Raw genomic sequence first — 23,220 nt, 5'->3', positions numbered from 1 at the left:
TCAACAAACTGGAATATGGAGAAGGAACAAGCAGTCAACCAATGCAGCGAGAGGAAATGGGAAGCAACGATGAGAGGATCAGAAACCTCTGGGACAGCTATAAAAGGCCCAACATAAGAATCATTGGTTTGCCAGAGAGCGAGGAAAATGAACTAGAACTTGAAAACTTGAGTGAAAATATAATAAAGGAGAACTTCCCAGACTTGGGGAAGGAAATAGACTTACAGGTCCAGGAAGCACAGAGAGTTACAAAAAAACTGGACCCAGGGAGAACCACTCCAAGACACATTATAATCAAAATGTCAAAAATTAAAGATAAAGAGAGAATCTTAAAAGCAGCAAGAGAGAAGAAAAGAATTATGTACAAAGGGGTCCCAATTAGACTATCAGCTGACTTCTCAAGGGAGACCCTGCAGGCAAGAAGGGACTGGTAAGAAATATTCAAAGTAATGAAAATCCAAAACCTACAACCACGAATACTCTATCCAGTGAAATTGTCATTCAGAATAGAAGGACAGAGAAAGTGTTTCCAGGACAAAATAAAACTGAAAGAGTTCATTAGATCCAAACCACTGTTATATGAGATGTTAAAGGGACTGGTTTAGAAAAAGGAGGATCAAGACAATGAAATCTAAAATGAAAACTGCATCACAAGAAACAACAGAAGCTAGGGAATTGAAACAAAGGCAAACTAAACAGGCAATGAGAGTGGAAAAAGAACTATAGGTACGGGGAACATATTGGGGGGAGGTCAACAGGGAGGGGGAATGAGGAGAGGGAGGGAGATGATATAGGAATTAAGGATCATGGTAGGAGGGAATGGAATAGACAGAGAGAGGTTGAGAAGAACTGTATGCACAACTAATGGACATGATCTAAAAGGGGGGGGCAACTGGAGGGAGGGGGGCCACCGGGTGGAGGGGAGCAGAGGGAAGGGAAATTGGCACAAATGTAATATTATAATCAATAAAACACATTAAAAAAAAAGATTCAATGCAATTCCTATCAAGATATAAATGACATATTCACAGAACTAGAGCAAATATTTTTAAAATGTATATGGAACCACAAAATACCCCGCATAGCAACAGCAATCCTGAGAAAGAAGAAGAAAGCTAAAAGAATCACACTACTTAATATCAAACTACTATAAGACCATAGTATCAAAACAGCCTAGTACTGGCATAAAAACAGACACATAGATCAATGGAACAGAAAAGAGAGCCCAGATATAAACCCGCACTTTTACAGTCAATTAATAGTTGACAGAGGAAGCAAGCACATACAATGGGCTAAAGATAGTTTATTCAATAAATGGTGTTGGGAATATTGGAGAGATACATGCAGAAAAATGAAACCAGACCACCTTCTTACACTACACATAAGAATAAATTCAAAATGGATCAAAGACTTAAATGCTAGACCTGAAATCATAAAAAATCCTAGAAGAAAACATGAGTTGTAAAGTCTCGGACATTGCTCATACCAATATTTAATATGATAAATCTCCTCAGGCAAGGGAAAAAAGTGGGAGTATATCAAACTAAAAAGTTTTGGCACAGCAAAGGAAACAGTCAACAAAATAAAAGGAAAATTCATGGAATAGAGAAACATTTTCATCAATACATCTGATAAGGAGTTACTATCCAACATTTATAAAGGCCTTATAAAACTCAACAGCAAAAAAAAACAAAAACAAAAAACAATCCAATTAAAAAGTGAGCAAAGGACCTGAATAGATATTTCTCAAAAGAGGGCATACAAATGGCCAACAGACATATGAAAAGATGCTCAACATCACTAATCATTAGAGAAATGTAAATTAAATCCACAATGAGATATCATCTCACACCTGCCAGACTGGCTATCATCAATAAATCAACAAACAACTAGAGCTGGCGAGGGTGTGGAAAAAAGGGAACCCTTTTGCACTGTTGGTGGGAATGCAGATTGGTACAGCCACTGTGGGAAGCAGTATGCAGATAACTTAAAAAATTAAAAAATGGATCTGTCTTTTGACCTTCTGATTTCACTTTGGGGAAATATATGCAAAGAAATGTAAAACATTAAACCAAAAGAACATAAGCAATCCTATGGTCATTGCAGTGTTATTTACAATTGCCAAGATATGGAAGCAGCCCAAGTGTCCATCAGTAGATATGTGGATAAAACCACTAGGGGACATTTACTCAATGGAATACTACTCAGCCATAAATATGAAGAAAAGTTTACACTTTGCAACAGCATGGATGGAGCTGGAGAACATAATGCTAAGTGAAATAAGCCAGTTAGAGAAAGATAAATAAAATGTGATTTCACTTATATGTGAAATCCAATGAAAAAAGCTGAACTAACAAGCAAAATAGAGACAGACTCATAGGTCAAGAGCAAGCTGACATGTATGGGGTGTGGGGTTAAAGGGTGTAGAGATGAAGAAAAAAGGAGAAAGGATTCATGGTCATTGGCAACAGTGTGGTGATTGTGGATGGAGGAGGTAGGAGGGGAATAAATGGTAATGGAAAAAAATACAATAAAATACCCACTAGAATTGCATGACATGGGCAATGACCACTAGAGACTGTCTGCCAGGTAAACTTCTCATGAAAAATGTAACAAAGGATACAGGTTCATATCTCATTCTTTTCTGAGATCAGTTAGTGTGGTGGGTTCCCCCAGAATATAATCAGCCCCTTGCTGATCTGGTGAGGATGTTTCTAAATCTACCAAGCATCATGGACCCATGGAGATCACACTGTCATTCAGACTTCTGTAAGCTCATTCTAAATTTTTCCATAAACCTCTCTCTTATCTTCTTACTGTCAATAGTGTGGAGTCACTGGATTATTGAGTGGGGAGAAGTATTATTCCCTGAGAAAATAGCAAAGACCTGCTAACACAGACATGCCTTTCTTAACACACCAGCACCCCATTTAACAAAGTGACAAAGGAATTTATTTCTCCACTAAACCTGCTTATTGTAAAATTTAATATTAATGGAAACTGTATTTCTGAGAACAGGGCAACCAAAAATCCTAGATGTCCCAATATTTCAGTAAATCCATGATCATCATGAGGAAAATAACTTATTTCTGACGTGTTAAACCCAGATCTCTGAGAGTACAGAATGTACCTTATTATATTTCTCCAATATTTTTTGTTCTGTGGGACAGATTGTGACTGACTACAGTATGCATCAAATTGCATTTCATAATTTTATCCTATGACTCATTCTTTCAACAAGATGGTTGCCTCCAGACAAATGAAATGGTTTTAAATTTAAGCAAACAGAAGCTTCCCAGGTTCCAAGCAACACCACACTATCTTGAGTGTAATAGCAAACCAGTTCCTTTTCTAGGGGGGTCCTACAATTAATAGAGGTTGCCTTGAAGGACACCCTTAGAGACATTTGAGAAACTGTATGGTCATGTGTTCTGAACAATGCAGAAGAAATCACTGCATGCACACAGAGGGTCACTGTAGACAACTTCCAAGTTGACTCCTAATTCTAAATCCACTATAAAAGATTATGTAGAATACAATCAATATGAGTGCCATTTAAAATTTCTCTTCTTCAAGATAAATATCTACATCATCTTACAAAAAGAAATTATATTGGTCAACTGAATTAAAAGAAGCTGTAATTTGAAAGACAATGCCTAAAACAAGATTCCTTTACGAAGAGAGATTTGAGAATGTTTCTGACATGCAAAGATCATTTCCTAAAGAAGAAATGGCAATTCTCCTCAGGGAAACACTGGCATTGATGTTTCCTGCTTTTTAAAAATAACATAAATGTGTAGGAGTCTTTTTTCTTTATGAAACTAATGTTTTATTGTGAAGTCTCCTTGGAGAAATATAATTTTTTGAGATTTTAACTAGCATTTGAAACCTATTTTTGTAGCTTGAGAAGCAACACTACCATCATGTGGCAAAGAGATTAAATTTATTTTTTTTTAAGATTTCCAGTCAGAGATGAAATCTAAATCCACAAATAAAAGTTCTACACAAATGCATCTTTATCCTTATATCATTTGTATAACATTCTTATTCCTCATTAAATAATTTACAACTTATAATAAAGACAAAATTTATATGAATTAGAAAACTGAAATAAATTTTTCTCATTTAACTTAGACTGTTAGTACTGACTTCTTATTTCCTTGTGCATTGTCAGTAAAACAAAATTAAAAAATTGAAAGTCCAGAAAAGTATTGCTAATGTCATGGCAACATAGATGCTTAAACAAACAAGCAATCAAAGAGCTCTACAAAGATAATCAAGTAAAGAACAAAAACTACATTTTTATTGTAAAGTACTTTCACATGTATTAATTTTTTTTAAAATTTTTTCTTTTGATTTTAGAGAGAGGAGAAGGAAGGGAGAAAGGGAAAGTAACATTATTGTGAGAGAGAAACATCGATCAGTTGCCTCTTCCATGTGCCTCGCAACCCAGGCATGTACCCTACCAGAAATCAAACCTGTGACCTTTTGGTTTACAAGAGAACGCCCAACCAACTGAGCCACACCAGCCAGAGCCATATGAATTATCTTAATTGATCCTGACAACAATGCTATTAACATCATTAATATCCCCATTTTACTCAGAGGGAAACTGAGATGTAAAGATAATAGTTTACTCCTTCTGGAACACCTGCAGCATGGTGATGGTGTTGCAACAGAGTGGCACATTCCCCAAGGAGCTCTGAGCCTGGATGCTGTCCCTTCATTGCTGTCCGCAGGAAGGGGCATTATCTTGGGCAAGACAGTTCCCTCCTGCAAAGGGTATTCAAAGAGAGGGACTGACCATGACCCATCATCAGACAAGCAACAGCTAAAAGGAGAAGAGTTTTGGTCCAGTGGAGGGAATCTGTGCCTCTCTACATCAGTACTGATCAGTTCTTTAGTTTTGAGAACTGATTGTGCATTCACTGTTACTTGTACTTTGTTTAATGCTTGATGTACTAAACTCCTATCTCCATTAACCAAATTTTAAAAACCAATTTGTCTAAATAATTTAAACAGTAACTACATATTTATTTTACTCAATAAATTACTTTAAATAAGTTCAATTGCTATTATGGCTGAGTCACCAAATACTTTCCTTTAAACAATAGACAAACATGCATAAATTAAAAATTTACAAACTCATCTTTGTACAGAATGCCAAATGACCTAATGCATAAATGCCATAGATATAAATCATTTCTTTATTGTTCCCATACCTTCCAGAGTTGCCTTATTTATATTGATAGTTTTCTAGGATTTCAGAGTCATTTTCATTCCTTCATAGGAATCCAGGTGCAGAATCTGGTGGGAACATCATGCCTGGTGAGTTAGTTATAAATGGTTCAAAAACACCACTGGTTATAAGATCAAGGCCATTTTTAATTGCATTTAACACTGGTTGACAAACTTAAAGAGGTTTCAGGTGCACAATTCCACAACACGTAATCTGTACACTGTCTTGTGTGTTTGCCACTCAACTCAAGTCTCCATCCATCACCATTTATCCCTCCTATAACCTCTTCCACTTCTCCTCACCCTCCCCTCTCTCTGGCAATCACCACACTATTGTCTGTGTCCATGAGTTTTTTCTCTTTTTATTTTCTCTTTTGCTTAATCCCTCCACTCCCCTCACTCAGCCCTGCCCCCAAAGCCGTCAGTCTGTTCTCTGTGTCTATGAGACTGTCTCCATTTTGCTTATTAGTTCTTTTTGTTCATTAGATTCCACATATGAGTGAAATCATATGGTACTTGTCTTTCTCTGACTGGCTTATTTCATTTAGCATAATGTTCTCCAGGGCAATCCAAGACTGAGGCCATTTTTAATGTGAAGAGGCCTAACCTGTTACAACATATATGTATTTTTTAAATTTCTGTCACTTTGTTTTAGTTTTTGAAAGTTGCTGTCTTTTCCAAAATGATGTATTCTTTAAATTTTGTGTAACTGACAGTTCCTAATTAACTGTTCTTTTAGTATAATTATCAACACAAAATAATTTTGTATTTTTAATACCTGAATTTACTATAGATGTTTTATTGTAATTACCAGAGTCATTAAAGGTTTCATCTTACAGGACATAAGAAATTGAGTCTTTGTAATGAGAAGTACTAGTGAGAACACTTGGTTAATTTGTGATTTTGAAATATCATATTGAACTTTATTTATAATTTTGAGTTTTCAAATATGGTTTGTCTTCCTTTATATTTAGGTCTTACTCGGTAATGTCTTTTAATAAGGTGTTGCATTTTCTCCATAATAAACTTAAACTTTTTCATTATATTCAAAAACCGTGTTGTTATCACAAATATCTTCTTAAATTACATGTTCTACTCAGCTGTGATAGGACATAAAATAAAATTTACTTAAATATCAGTATTATATATTACAGCCTTGAAAAATTCTCATTACTTTTAATAATTTCTTCTGTAGATTCCTTTTGCTTTTTCAAGTAGACAATTATATTGGCTGAAAATAATAATTCAGGTTTTTCTATGTATTCCAAATGTTATTTTAATTGACTTATTGAAAAGGCTAGTGACTAGAAAGATGTTGAATTAAAGTGGTAGTATCAGGCATGTAAGTCTTGTTTCTGAATTTAAGGATATTCTCTTGGAAGTAATGTTTGGTATGAATATTTGTGGATACCTTTATCAGGATAAGAAAGTTTTCTTCTGTAAATTGCTTTCTAAAAGGTTTTATTTTAATATTGAATTAGTGTTACATTTTTTTCAGTTATATTTTATATCTTGAGATGGATATATCATTTTTTTATTTTATTTTATTGATTATGCTGTTACAGTTGTCCCAATTTCTTTTCCCTCTGCTCCCCTCCACCCTGTGACCCCCCTTCACCTTCCAGTTGTCCCCCCCTTAGTCCATGACCATTGGTTGTGCATATAGTTCTTCTCAACATCTTCCTGTCTACTCCACTCCCACCTATATGCTTCTTAATTCCTGCATCATCTCCCTCCCTTTTCCCCCTTCCCCCTCTCTGCTGACCTTCCCCCAATATGTTCCCCATACCTATATTTCTCTTTCCCCTCTCATTGCCTACTTAGTTTGCCTTTGTTTTGATTCCCTAGCTTCTGTTGTTGGTTGTTGTGATACAGCTTTCATTTTAATGTTCATAGTTTTGATCCTCCTTCTTCTAAACAAGTCCCTTTAACATCTCATATAACAGTGGTTTGGATCTAACAAACTCCTTCAGTTTTACTTTGTCCTGAAGCACTTTCTCTGCCCTTCTATCCTGAATGATGACAGCTTCACTGAATAGAGTAATCATGGTTGCAGGTTTTTGATTTTCATTACTTTGAATATTTCTTGCCAGTCCATTCTTGCCTGTAAAGTTGCCTTTGAGAAATCAGCTGATAGTCTAATTGAGACCCCTTTGTACATAATTCTTCTCTTCTCTTTTGCTGCTTTTAAGATTCTCTCTTTATCTTTAATTTTTGACATTTTTGATTATAATGTGTCTTGGTGTGTGTGGTTCTCCCTGGGTCCAGTTTGCCTGGAACTCTCTGTGCTTCCTGGACCTGTACGTTCATTTCCTTCCCCAAGTTAGGGAATTTCTGCTTCATTATTTTTTCACATAATTTTTCAATTTCTAGTTCTTCTTTACCCTCTGGCAATCCTATAATTCTAATGTTCATTCACTTATAGGTGTCCAAGAGGTTTCTGAGCCTCTCCTCATATTCCTCACTTTTTGTTTCCTCTTTCTGCACTGGTTGACTGTTCCCTCCCTATGTTCCAATTTGTTGATTTGATCCATGGCTTTCCCTTCCTCATCACTTGTCTCGTATGTTTTTTTGTTCATTTCAGCAGGGCTAGCCTTCATTCTTTCCTTGTCTTGATTAAGTCCTACTGTTAGGTCTGTAAGCTGCCTTATGACTATAGCTCTGAACTGAGCCTCAGAAAGATTCTCTATTTGTTCTTCGATCAAGCCCTTTATTTACTTTTTGGTTAGCTGCGTGATTGGTTTTTCAATTATTAATTCTGCCATTCTGGCCATTTTGTTTATCTTTCCTTCTTGGGCAGAGCACTGTCGCACCTCCTATGCTATATTGGGAGGAGCCCTGTGTACTCATCACAACCTGGTGACCCTTCTCACCACACTGTGGTGCTTTGCGTGGGGGTGGGGGTCCAAGATGGATTCCTGATGTTACTCTCCACTGAGAGACCAGGAACCTCCTCCTCCATCCCCACACCCTCCAGGCTTCGGAGTCTGAGACAATGGGGGTCTGCCCTCCCCGGCATTGGAATTGCGAGCCGACAGGTCTGGTCTGCAGCCAGGGCCAGCTCCCAGGTGCTTCTCTCCTCCCCGCAAATAAAGTGTCTGCTTACCAGGTCCCGCTGTTCATTGCTGCAGCTGCTGCCTCCAGCACAGCTCGATGTTTCAGCCGCGGGTTTGCCCCCCCTACCCGTCCGGACAAGCACCACTTGTTTATAACTTCATATGTTGGACTTCCATGTAGCTTTATTTTCTGGGACTTCTGGTTACTTTTGGTTTTGTGGTAGTTGTAGTCCTTCTTAGTTGTGGAGGGAGATAGAACGTGTCAGTCTATGCTTCCATCTTGGCCAGAACTTCTGGCTGTATCATTCTTGTCCTTTAAATTGTTATTAGAGTGAAATACATTGATTTTCTAATTCTGAACTAATGCTATATTCCTAGAATAAATCCAATTTCATAACAATACATTAGCTTTTGATGAATTCTACTCTCTAATATTTCCTTATTTATGTTTTGTGTGTTTCCGTGTGGAATAAATGTATCTTTTTTTTCTTATTTGGTTTTATATAAAAACATGTGGTACATGTAAATTTAGAATTTTACATTTTCATAGAGAACAGAAATTTTTATCAAAGTATATTGACTCTTTTTCCCTAGTAACGCTTTGTCTTAAATTTAAGTAGCAAGCAGTTTGTATAAAAGCTTTCTGATGTGGCATCAACATACAACAGATATGAAATTCCAAAATAAAGGGCACAACAAGACTATATTTTTCAAATGATGAACCTGAGAACTGATTTCACATATTTAAAAATCATTTGCTCACAAGGAGGATCAAGCATATCAAAAGTGACAAATAAGTAGGATTTAATGAATAATTTGGGAGTTGTAGTATTCATTGTACTGCTAGGAGTCAACCCTTCCACTGTCACAACAGGAAGAAAAATGTTAGAAGCAAAACTCCATGCATATTTTCAGTTCTGTTCTTCAGTCAAAATAATTATGGGTAATTGGAATCTCCTTTGTCTCTCTTCCATGCTTATACATTTCTCTCCAATCTTGTATTATTTTTCTGTGGTTGCTATAATATATTACCACAAACTTCATTTAAAACAAAACACACTTGTTCTCTTACAATTCTAGAGGTCAAAGTCTAAAGTGGGTTTCACTGGGCCAAAACCAAGGTATAAATGGGGTTATGCCCCCTCTGGAAGTTTTAGGACACGATCTGGTTTCTTGCCTTTTCCAACTTCTAGAACTTCATTCCTTGCACTTCTTGACCCATGAATCCTTCCTTCTCCTGTCTTCAAAGTCAAGAACATTTTATCTTTAAATCTTTACCTGTTTTGTCATTACATCACTTTTTTTCTCTCTTTATAGTCAAATCTCTGTCTTCCTTCTATAAGGATACTTGAGACACCACCAAGATAATCTCCCCATCTCAAGATGCTTAACCACATCTTCAAAGTCACCTTTGCCATATGGGTATCATTCGTAGGTTTCAAGGATTAGAATCTGGATATCTCTGTGGCCATATTCAGTTTACCACAAATCTTCTTCAATTACTTGTTCTTTTCCAATTCATTTTGGTAGTTCTCCCACTCTTGCTGTATTTTCAACAATTTCTATTATGTTATTATTTACATGTGATCTTCATTTCAGGGATCATTTTACTTTTCTTATTGATTTCTTAGGATCTTCATTCATGGATTTTTAAAAATTGTTATATAATATTTAAAACACTCAAAAAACAATATGATTTTTAAATGTTTGAAAAAATCTTTGATCCTTATCCCATAAAAAGTTTTGTAATGCTAAATTTATCTTAATATTCAAGGCCACGGAGGGAAAAATGGTTTTATGATGAACTAGTACATAATTTCTTACTAGTAAATGAGAATTACTTAGTTTAGAGTTTATAGCAATGGGACCTATATGCAGTTATTGAGTGTCAGCATTACTTTCTTGCCAAGTAGAAAAGAATGTTTAATGGTAGTTGTAACAAGTGAAAAGAAAAATGATGAAAAAATTGAATCTTATAGGAGAGAAATTAGTAAAATATTCCTTTATTTAACCTAACACCAGAAAAAGAAACAACCCAATTCAAAAATGGACAGAAGACCTGAAGAGACACTTCTCCAAGGAAGATATACAGATAGCCAATAGACATATGAAAAGTTGCTCAACATCACTAATCATCAGAGAAATTCAAATCAAGATGACAATGAGGTATCACTTCACACCTGTCACAATGACTATCATCGATAAATCAACAAAAAACAAGTGTCGGTGAGGATGTGGAGAAAAGAGAACCTTCCTGCACTGTTGGTGGGAATGCAGACTGGTGCAACCATGATGGAAAAGTGTGGAAGTTCCTCAAAATTTTTAAAAATGGAATTGGTTTATGACCCAGCAATTCCACTTCTGGGAATATATCTGAAGAAACCTGAAACACTAATTTGAAAGAATATATGCATCCTTCTGTTCATTGCACCATTATTTACAATAGCCAAGATTTGGACTCAACCTAAGCACCCATTAGATGAGAGGATAAAAAAGCTGTGGTACACTTACACAATGGAATACTGCTCAGCATAAAAAAAAGAAGGAAATCTTACCTTTTGTGACAGCATGAATAGGTAGAGAGGGCACTATGCTAAGTCAATTAAGCAAGTCAGAAAAAGACAAATACCATAGAATTTCACTTATATGTGGAATCTAATAAACAAAATAGAAACCAACTAATAGATACAGAGAACAGACTGACAGCTATCAGAGGGCAAGGGGTTTGGGAGGCTGGGTGAAAAAGGTGAAGAATAGTCACAGATGTAGATTACAGAATAGAGAATATAGCTAATAATATTGAGATAAATAGGTATGGGGCCAGGTGGGTAATTGAAGCAACAGGGGAACCAATCTGAAAATATTTGCTTTTCTAACCACTTTGCTGTACACTGAAACTAATACAGAATAATGTTGAATGTAAACTGTAACTGAAAAATAAATTGCTTTTAAAAAATTCCTCTGTTAACTAAAATTATTTTTCCAGAAGTGTTACTTACAAGAATGCATGGTCCTTTTGTCAATTCTCAATTAACATTTTTTGTAAAAAGAATATAAAACTTTAGTTCCAATTCTGTGTGTCACACTTCTTTTTCTTCTTATCCATTTTGGGATTCTCAAAGAGTAATGTACAACATAGTCCTAGCATTAGGCATCACCCATACAACACTTTAGGTAATTCTTTTCACATAGTGTCTTTTCATCATATGACCTATTGTGAAGAAAGTGGAATGGGAAGAGGGAAAAAAAATAGGTCTTATGGAGATGTATACATGCCAAACTCAGAAGTACCAATGTCTTAGTTGTCAGTAATATTGTCATATAGTAGACAGCCACTCTATGTCAGTAACTATCCAAACATATTTTTATTGTTTTAATTATTTTTAATTTATACATTTATTTTTCTAGTTTTATATATTTTGTAAGTTGCACAAATATAAGGAGTACATACTTTATAAGTTTATTTAAGTTCTACTTAAGTAACAAGGCAGATCATTTAAATCTACTTTATGGATATAAAACATGTTTTTCCCTTTCTCTAAGATGCTGATATTGGCCATTTTTTCCCCTCTTTTCCCTGGCCACTAAGAACCTCAGAGCTAAACTTTGAGATCAACTGCTACTCCATCACCAATGGTTTTCTGTACAGTTTTCTTCTTCCTTCCTCCTTATTCTTTTTTTGTTTTTTTGTCTTAGGTACTTTTTTATTTTTATATTTATTTTTATAAGATTCCTAAAATGATTTTTGCACATATCCAAAATAAAGGTAATCCATAAAATATATACTAAACTTCTAAGCAAAAAATTTAGTCTCTATTTTTATAACAGTACTGTCAAATAAACTGTCAAACAGAAGTTTCCGCAATGATGAAAATGTTTTATACTTGTACTGTTCAATATGGGTAACCACTAGCCACAAGTGGCTACTGAGGAAATGTGGCCAGTGTGACTGAGGAACTGAATTTTTTATTGTATTTTATTTTAATTAATTTAATTTTAAATAGCCATAGATATCCAGTGGCTACCATATTGAACTGCATAGCTATAACTTATATTTACATATTTCCTCCAAAAGATATAAATTTCTTGTGGAATTTTATATTTTATATAATACCTCAAGCACATCCAAGGCAAGTTTAGAAAAGGTTAACTAAAAATAAGATAATAATGTTTGTTCTGTGCAATGAACTGAATGTTTATATCCTCCCCAAAATTTAAATGTTGCAACCCTAACCCCTAATGTAATGGTATGAGGAAATGGGGTGTCTGAGAGGTGATTAGGCCCTGAGGGTGAAGCCAATGTGAAAGAGGTTAGTGACCTTATAAAAGAGACTTGAGAGCTCTCTTACTCCTTCTGCCACATAAGGACACAGCAAAAAGATGGACATCTATGAATGAGGAAGAGGACTCTTACCAAACATAAGATCTGCTGATGCCTTAATCTTGGATTTCCCAACCTCTAGAACTATGGAACATATTTGTTTATTGTTTTACCCATCCAATTCATGGTATTTTGTTACAGCAATCCAAACAAACTAAGATAGTCTTGTCCTATGAAAAGCCATTAAAACCATGAAACATTTTTTAATTATTTTTATACTTAATGGAAGTCAATACACCACTATGACTTCTTCATCTATAAAGTTCAAATATATTTCACAAGGGTATGTTAAAAGATGATATAATATTTTATTACTATGTTGGAGACTTAGGAGAAAAAGTATTATTGTGTTATGATCTCCTCTTCATAGTTTGAGTAATGAGTTACTTAATTCCAATAATATTAAACAATTTAAATAAAACCTTTGAAAATGAATTAATTATATGGTTTTCTGGCATAAAGCAATTGAATAAAACTGTAGGGAGTATCTCTATTCAAGCTAGATTTAAGTAACATCTGATAAACATTTATGGCATAACAGCCTTGATAAGCTAATTTGAGAAAAGCAGGTCCAGCTGTATATCCATTAGAAAGAAAGAAAATGCTCTCCCTAAAACATAAGGCAAAACACAAGAGGCAATCTAATAAAATATGTATTAGTTGAAGGGTATGTATAATTTCAACAGAAGTCCTAGCTCCATCACTGACTAAGCTAATTAATTTCAATTCCTTCCTTTACATTCTAGTGCCTCAGAAAAGTCAAGGGAAACAAAAGTCTCATGTTTGCCTTGCATATTTCACGAATATATTGCAATGATAAGTGTACTGATATGGAAACAGGGAATAAAATGCATTGAACATTTTAGGCAATGCATTACTTCAATTTATTAGAACAAGAACTTTGGAATTTTTCAAACCATATGTATTGCAGAAGACAGCATATTATCATTAAAGATTATGTTATTTCGAAGAATTTCAAACTTACTTGCACTTACCAACTTTAATAAATACCTGTAAAATTCTTTTAACACCTTAGCAATTTCATAATATGCTTAAAAAGTAATTTTTTTAATATTTAAAAATCTGTCATGAAGTGTATGGTATTCCTCACTCTACAGAATACCACAACGTGGTATATCATTAAGGAGATGGACTTTATGCACCACAGAAACTTGAGTCTGACCTCTACAAATTAAGTTACTCAGTAATGTTATCTCTTTGTATTTGCTTTCTCAACTATGAAGTGGCTATTACAAAACCTACCAGTATGGTTTGGAAGATTAAATGAAAAAGTACTTATTTAGTACATACCTGGAATGATATAAATGCTCATAAATATCTTCTTTATTATTAATTCTGGAGTCATTTACCAATTGTTCTCCCTTACTTCCTTTGCTCTGTATGTTTTATCCTCTTTCTACACCACAATATGATTATATGATTTGATCACAAAAGGATAATTGAAAATTTACAAGAGAGTCTGAAGAGAGAAAATTCAGTCACTTTCAAGTTCCTGTTTGGATTATAATCATGGGTTGGGAAACTCACCATGCAGCTTGTTTTTGCATGGCCCATGAGCTAAGAGTAGGTTACAAAGAAGAAGAAAGAGGACAAAGAACAAAAGAAGTAGGCGAAGAAAAAAAAAGAAGAAGAAAAGGGAGGAGAGGGAGAAGTGAGAAGGGAGAGGAGAAAGAAAGAGAGGAAGAGAGGGAGGAGGAGGAGGAGATGTGACAGATATAATGTGGCCCATAATGCCTAAAATACATACTCTTTTAAATGAAAATGTTTTCCAATTTCTAGACTATACCCGGAAGTCTTTATGATTGAAGGCCTTTTCTTATTTTAAGGCACTGGGAATTCAGCATAATTAGCTGTAAGGAAATAATAAATAAAAACCTAGATTTGGATATAACTGTGTTTATTAACAATAAAAAAAACAAAGGAAGATTAAAGGTATAACAAATCTGTGATTATTTTAGATATTAGTAAAAATAATTCTTAGTTACTTAGGGTCAAAATTAAATTCATTTGAATTGTTGCTTAAATTACTGGAGGGCTTCCAGTTTTGCAACCAAAAAGGCTCATTGCATCATACCTTATTTGAATATTATAATAGTAAAAGTTAAAGATGCTTAATTAAAATGCCTGAACAGCAATATTAGTAGTTATTTATTGAGCTATTTCAGAGCTTTGGAGAAAATACAATTTATATCTTAAGCAGGCAATAAAAACCCCAACAGGAAAGTCAAACTTCCAACTACCCCTTACTCCAGTAAAAATTTAACTTTCTTGACAAACCCAATTTATTTTTTCATATACAGGCATATGAAAATGAATCTGACAGTCAAAAGACAAAAAAATCAAACTGTGACTAAGAAATTAAGTAAAAATTAGAAAGTTAACCCATGATATTAGTGATCTTCAGTCTTATGAACTCTAACATTCATTGTGTAGATAAATATACGAGGCCCTTTTCTGAAAACTAACTCACCACACATAAGCATGAGCCCCATATAGCTGGGTTTCAGGGTCATTAATCAGTCTCTGTTAACTTTCCTATATAGAGAGAACAAAAAACTAAATCTTTAAACAAGGAAGAATTCAGAAGATTCACAGAGAAAATCCAGGACAGCTATACTATTCTATATCCAGAAAGGGTCTGCATCATTGCCTTGTTTCCTGATGCCTTTTTGTTTCTGTTTCCCATCACTCATGAGGCCCAAATAACCTTCCTGTTCCTTGCTTACATGAAATACTATCAAACCATGTGTTGCACATATAAATTTGTTCTACAAATTTAGTTTCTGATTAATAGGTCTGAGAATTTGTACTTCTAAAATGTTTACAGTTGATTCTAATAGGTGGTAGGGGACCACACTTTGAGTATTACTACCCTAGGATCATATATACATGAGTCTTGGGTGACAAGCATCAGTAACACTCAAACTCAAGGACTCAAACACTGTCTCTTCCAGGATGGACCACTTCCATTGGAATCCTTCCTAGCACAAAACAATCAATTTCCATTACTTTGATGAGCCTACATTTTCAAAAACAAAGGTTCTATGTGATATTCTATGAAGGCAAGATGCTAAGATGCTGGAGGAGGAGTTAAAAATCTGAATGTAGAATGCAGGTAGTTAGTTTTTGGTAGGTACTAAAGTGGATACCCAATAAATCTGTACTGAGCACCAGGTCATAAAGTACAGGGTCTATATCCCAGTGTTAAAGAAAACACCCACCCACAATTCTTTAAGGTCAGAACTTCAGGACTTCAAGTCACGTTGGTATCAAAGCCAGTTTCTGAAGATATTTATTCATTCAACAAATATTAGTTTGGCATACACACCTTTATGACATCTTAATCTTATTCAATTTGGGAGAAAAGGGGCCTCTTTTCACAAAGTCATCTATAAAAGTATTTATTTGGAATTGGAAAATAAATCACAAAAAATTTAAAATTTTATACAATACCAAAAACATAAAAATATAAACATGGTATATTTCTATTAATTAACTTTCTTTACTAAATTAACTTTCAGTTTCACAATTTGTCATGAAAAATTTTAGGACTGTTTTCATATTTGGGGAAAACCTCAGTCAGGAAAAGAAGTGTTCTGAGTAAGTGTGGATGAGCATTCACTTCTCTCCTTACATTTTACTCAAATTAGCTTCTGGATCTGAACATGTCCAACTTTGTTCTCATCTTTCTACATACTGTATGTACTGAGGCTATAGTATAAGTTCATATCATAAACCACTGTCTATGATGCACTTTTATGTCTCAACCCTGATGAAGTCAACACAGAGAGCTCTAGTAATATTTCTAGAAACCATTTCTGCATAAACATGGCTAGCAGTAAGTTAACTATATAGGGGAAGCAACTGCAAACCACAGGAATAAATTTCATTAAATCGAGTGCATTGCCAAATCAAGTCCCTCTAAGCCAGACATCAAAACTGTCCACAACTACTTGAAGGTCAACTCAATACAAGAGGAAGTAAGAGGTGAAGAGGCAGTGAAAAAACTGACTGTAGACTGAAAAAAAATCTTACTTTGAAAAATATTGCAAAATTTTACAAATATATATAAACACTGTTAGAGCCTCTCCCAAGAATTTGAAATGAGCCCATGCAAAGTGAAGGATTTTAAAACTATACTTTCTTTAACTCATGCTAAACCTACCTCTGCATCTCCTCACAAGGAATACCAAGAATTAGTTTTATTTTAGAAAAATGAGTGACGTGTAAAGCATAGTGCTCTGTAATCAAGGAAGTTGGGAACTTGTAAGTTCCTCCCTAACCCCTGGTGGCCATGGGCCATGCACTTGACTTTAGTTTCACCATCTCTAAGATGAGGTAGATGACAATAATGTCTCCCAAAAGACATAATTTAAGTGAGTGCATGTTTTAAACTACAGAATTTTATAAATATGTATAACTATTTTTATTCATAGTATCAGTATCATTGTTAGCAAAATTGTTAGTATAAATAATCAACTGAGGGTTATAAAACTGCTTTTGCCCTTCTGCATTCTTAGCATCCACTTCCTACAATATTTGCTCCTCTGTGACTAACCTGGATGAAATGAAAGCATAGCAAGATTACAGTCTTGCTATACATGGACTCACAGTACACAATTATCCTTTTCCACTGAGGAAAAGGTTTCCCTGGTAACTTGCCTTCCTAACTTCACTCCCCATAGGTACCTGAAATAGCCAAGCAATTGGTCGGGAATACAAGTTATTTCTTTAGCAATCTCTGTAAATTCCCAGCAATTTTTAACAGACTTCTTGAAAAGGTTATATCTTTTTCCCTCTTCTAAAACATTGTTAAAATGCATTGGAACAGAACCTTATGATTATTTTTCTTAACAAAGACATGTAGAATTTACTCACATCCAGTGATCAAGCTAATATACCGCAAGATGACTTCCGGCTGATCTCTAAGGCAAATCTACTTGGGAATCCAGTAATACTTCCAAAATTTTAAGGAAATACAAAACACAGCATTCAGTAATTTTTATCAAATTTTATTCATATTTATCTTACACACTAAATTTAGATCTAAACTTTCTCTTGAATATTTTGCTTAGAAATCAAGTTTTCAGAAAAGAAATTTTAAAAGCTGGCAAAATAATCTGACATTTTAAAGTGAGTATAAAACTCTTACAAAATCGAGAGAGATCTCCAAGATGTTGGTCTAGGTAAACACACCTCCTTCCTTGCACAGCCACATCAAAATTACAACTAAACTTTAGAACTATCACTCAGAATCAGCAGAAATTGAATTGAATGGAGGTCCTGCAACTATGGAATTAAAGAACAAACCACATCCATACAGACTGGTAGGAGGGGCAGAGATGTTGATACATAGAGATGAGGACAGGCTGGTCCCACATCCATTTGTGGAGGATAAAAAGCAGGAGGGATAGCTCAGGAATGAGGGGTCCTAGCCCCACACCTGGCCCCTCAGCCCAGGGTTCTAGTGCAGGGAAGATAAGTCCCCATAACTTCTGGCTATAAAGACCAGGGAGATTGAGTTGGTATAAGAAACTGCTGAAATCCCAGGCAGTTCCTCTTAAAGGGCCCATGCACAGATTTACTCAAACTCACTCCCACTGAGCTCCAGTGCACAGGCAGCAGCTTGAAAGGCACCAGTGGCATAGGGGAGGAACTGAAGTGTCTGACATCAGAGAGAGAGCTGGAGGACAGTTTTCACCAAGACCGAATTGCTGACAGAGGCCATTGTTCCTCTTCTGAGCCCTCCCCCAACAGAGCCACAGAGTGTGGCAGGCACCATATCTGAGATGCCATCAACCTGGCTCACATTGTTTGCCCTGCCCTGGTGATTCCCTGAGACTCTGCCTTACCCAATTTATGTGCCCACCCACATGTTTAACAGTGGCTTTTTCATTGAATGACTTGTCTTGGCACATGCTTCCGATCCTCCTAAATACTATCAAACAAGCAGCAGCTGGCTTCAGCAAGCGCCCCATTACTTGCTAAGAGGCTGCAGGCCCAAAACTAGCAGCAGCTGACCTCACTTCACAGCCAGGCCTTGCTACGGCACCTCCAAGCCCAGCACAAGAAGCAGTCAGCTACAGATTGCTTTATAGCTTATGCCAACTTGCCCCAGAGAGAACACAAGCAACCACCAGAACCCTGCTGAAAAAAGTCCTGCTCTGTGGAATGGGCCCCTGCACAGCTGACCCTCCATGGAGGGTGGAGGCTGGTGGTTAGTGGTCACAGCCAGTCTTTGCAGCTGACTGGCTTGGGTAAATCCTTCCCATTGATCTGCCAACACCAACCAAGGCTCAACTACAAGAGGAGGGTGTACTCAGCCCATACAGGGGTGCATCTCGAGTACCCCACTTGGGTGATAAGGGATGTTGTGTCACTAACCACCACAGGACACCTACTGCCTTAGGCTATGTTACCAAGACACGGAGTCATAGAAGCTCTACCTAGTACATAGAAACAAACACAGAGAGGCTGTTAAAATGAGGAGACACAGAAACATTGCCCAAATGAAAGAACAGATCAAAACTCCATAAAAAGAACTACACAAAATTGGAATAAGCAATTTTTTAGATACAAAATTTTAAAAACTGGTTATAAGGATGTTCAAGAAACTTAGTGAATGCCTCAACATCATAAACAATCCAGTCAGAAACAAAGGATACACTCATTGAAATAAATAAGAATTTATAGGGATCAACAGCAGAGTGGATAAAACTGAAAATCAAATCAATGAGTTGAAACATAAGGAAGAAAAGAAAAAACCAACTATAACAGCAAGAAGAAAAAAGAATCCAACAAATATATAGGAATAGTATAAGGAGCATCTGGGATGACGCAGTGTACCAACATTTGCATTACAGGGGTGCCAGAAGGAGAAGATAAATAGTAAGAAATTGAAACTCTATTTGAAAAAATAATGAAAGAAAACTTCCCTAATTTGGTGAAGGAAATAGACATACAAGTCCAGGAAGCACAAAGATGGCTGCAAAGAGGTCCACACCAAGACACATCATAATTAAAATGCCAAAGATTAACGATAAAGAGAGAATCTTAAAAGCAGCAAGAGAAAAACAGGTAGTTACTAAAAGGAAGTTCCCATAGATTATCAGCTGATTTCTCAAAAGAAACTTTGCAGGCAAGAAAGGACTGGCAAGAAATATTCAGTGATTAAAAGCAAGGACCTACAACCAAGATTACTCTATCCACAAAGTTATCATTTAGAATCAAAGAACAGATAAAGAAATTTTCAGACAAGAAAATGATTAAGAAATTTATGATCACCAAACCATTCTTATATAAAATGTTAGACTTATTTAAGAAAAAGAAGATCAAAACTATGAACAACAAAATGGCAATAAATATATACCTATCAACAATTGAAGCTAAAAAACAAACTAAGCAAACAAGCAGAACAGAAACAGAATCATAGATAGGGAGAACAGTTTGATGGCAGCCAGATGCAAGGGGGAATTGGGGAAATAAGTGAAAAGGTGAAGGGATTAAGAACAACAAATTGGCAGTTACAGAATAGCCATGGGGGTGTAAAGTACAGTATAGGAAATGGCGAAGCCAAAGAACTTTTATGCATGACCCATAGACATGAACAATAGTGCGGGGTGCTGGGTGGAGGGAGCAAAAAGGAAATAATGGGACAATTGTAATAGCATAATCAATAAAATATAATTTAAAAACCTCTAACAAAATTACTTAAATTCAAAAATGGACTATTTTGATGTAATTTTTAAAAGAATGAAGAAAAACAAAAATATTTCTTGGACTGTGCTTTTAATAATCCTGTGTAGATTTGACATAATTTCATATCATTTTATTATAGTAGAACTCTCTTCACACAGTGAAGATTTAAATGTATTCCCACAGTTCTCATAATGTAATTATTTAACTAACAAGTAGAAAGTGAAACTAAAGCCTATAAAAATCCACACAATGAGCACAATGGTATCAAAAGGGCCAATTAAAAAATGCTAGGTGTTACAGAGTATTAAGATAAGATAGCAATTTCTCTGGGTGTTTATTTCCAGGACTGTGTCTTCTCTATCTATAGTGTACCTTAGGGTTTAGGATCAGTTTTTCCATGTATTCTATTTTGCTTTTCATTCATTCCACAAATATTTACTGAATACCTACTATTTTCCAGATGCTATACTAGACCCTGGAGATATAAAATGAGAAGAACAGAAGAACAATAGTCCCCTATCTGTGGTATTGAAATTTTTTAGTAAAGTCTGTATGAGATTTTGTCCTATTTTCCAGGAAAGGGTGCAGAGGCTCAAGATTTTATACAAACATGCTTGGGGCCAGACACTTATCTTCAAGGTCTAAAGAGAGGCAAGAATCCAAGAATCTTCTCTATCACACCCAATGCTCATCATCTCTGATGATTAAAACACACAGAAGACTGGGAGTAAGAGAGTGAATTGCCTTTTCAGAAGCAGTGTCAAAGGAGATTGTCTTTCTCTACCAACACAAATCTAGAGGAATATTTCTCTTCCAAAATCCACTAGAAATGGGAGCTCCATGGAAATCACTTATACAGTAGTGAGATTTCTACAATAAACAGAGAAAATCATTTTGTTCCCCAGTTATACATTTGTGCAACCATCAGACTCCCTAATCTGCCCTCACCATGAGCTGAGAAAAGAGGAAGCTGTCTTTCGGGGGCTTCTCTCAAGCGGAACCCCAGCAGCGAGGTGCTATGGGACAAGCCAGGAGCTAAGGGTCGGGAGCCAAAAAATACCACTCCAGAGCTAGACCTCCCATATTGAGAAATCAGTAGGAAATCTGAACGGGGCCTTTCTGAGTCCCATGACAAAAATGACCAGTCTGAGCCAGAGACAACTCATCAATTAACAAGTAGTTGCTTCCACTCACAGTTCAATAAAGAGAGGTTTGCTTTTTCTTCCTCTCCTTCCTCTCCACCAGTTTCTAAGATAGAAACTATCACCTAGCAGGTGGAGAAACTCTGCTCCAGCTGCTGAAGACAAATAGTTCTAGCTATGCTTTGAAGAGAAAAGAGAGCTTTGATTAGAGCTTGAGACAGAAGCCTTAAAGTATACAAGACTAGATGTTAAATGCTGAAACAGTATTGTTCTAACAACTGAAAGTGCCTGGAATATTAAACAGTCTATTCACAATCCCATCAGGCAAAGTGAATGCCCTTGCTTTCCCCAGAGCTAGGCCCAAGTCATGAGCACAGCTATCGGCAATAGAAATGGAGTTAAGCTGATGGGTCACTGAAAGCTAGATGTGGGGTTTAATTTAAGCAGGTTGAATCCCAAAAAAGATATCTGAATTGAAGGTACAGATTTGGAAGCACTCGGCACTTTAAAATGATAGTGCCAATAACTAATATTAACAATAACAATTAACATCTATCGACTTCTATTTGCTGGACACTATACTAAGAGTTTTATAATGGTTATATAATTTAATCCTTAGGAGATTTTAATGTACCCAAGGGTGCCACTTTTGTGACCATTTTATATAGATGAAAAATAAAAATTTAGAGAATGTAATTAACTCGTCTCAGTTTCTCAGCTGGCAAAGAGAACAGGTATCTAAACTGTAGTAGCTCTTACTTGTGTCACTTGCTAAATTGAATTCATTAACTACCTTTTGAATATTTTCAACAATATGAAAGTAGATGTTATAATGAAGAGAAGAATAATATAGAATGTGGGGAAATTCTGAAAAACATTTAAAGCAGAGAAACCAGAAAAATAGATTAAAAAAGTAAAAGAGATTTAGATATTTTATAAGATGAGGACGGTGAGATGATTACAGAAGTATAAAAGGTTTGTTTTTTTATCCTCCAATTAATGTTGACAGCCAATTTAGGATGGAAAACCTAAATCTATAATAGCACCTACATTGCTGGTAGTTGATATGTTTTCAAAGGTAAAATGCTATTTTTTTAGATAAATAGCACTTCATCTCTCAGTTCCATTCTCTATTCCTTGACAATAGTGCAGAAAATAAAGTACATGATTACTAACCTTGTATACATATGCACACATGCACATGCACACACACACACCCCTATATGGAAAAGGTATGAGTGAATAAGTATATGTAGCTTTTTAAAAATAAAATATATTATATGGATCACATTCTTGAGCATGATTAATTTCATGACTTACAGAACATTCCGTATTTTCAGTACTATGCACGCAACTGAACTAAGACTATTGGGGTCCATTTTGTGACTAAATATCCAAAACTACTGCATTCACTATCCCTCTTATTTTATATAGCCGTACTTGACAACTGACAGTGTTCAACATAAATTAATTTTCCAGGTAGCTGAAGCTTACCCAGTGTAGTAGCAAAGTGATTCTGTTTTACCAAATTTAATAGAAACCTAAAATATATTGTATATATCTAGTCCTTCTTACAGAAGGTATAAAATGTATTCTTTTCTTGATGATCTAGAATCATCCTTCTAAACATCAGTGTTTGTGCTCCACTATAATGTAGCAATGCCCTGAGGAGCTATTCAGATAG

Source organism: Furipterus horrens, unplaced genomic scaffold (assembly GCF_987537825.1).
Source record: "Furipterus horrens unplaced genomic scaffold, mFurHor1.1.pri manual_scaffold_3, whole genome shotgun sequence".
Taxonomy (NCBI): domain Eukaryota; kingdom Metazoa; phylum Chordata; class Mammalia; order Chiroptera; family Furipteridae; genus Furipterus; species Furipterus horrens.
The sequence above is the reverse complement of the archived record's forward strand: the minus strand, read 5'-3'. Positions refer to the sequence as shown.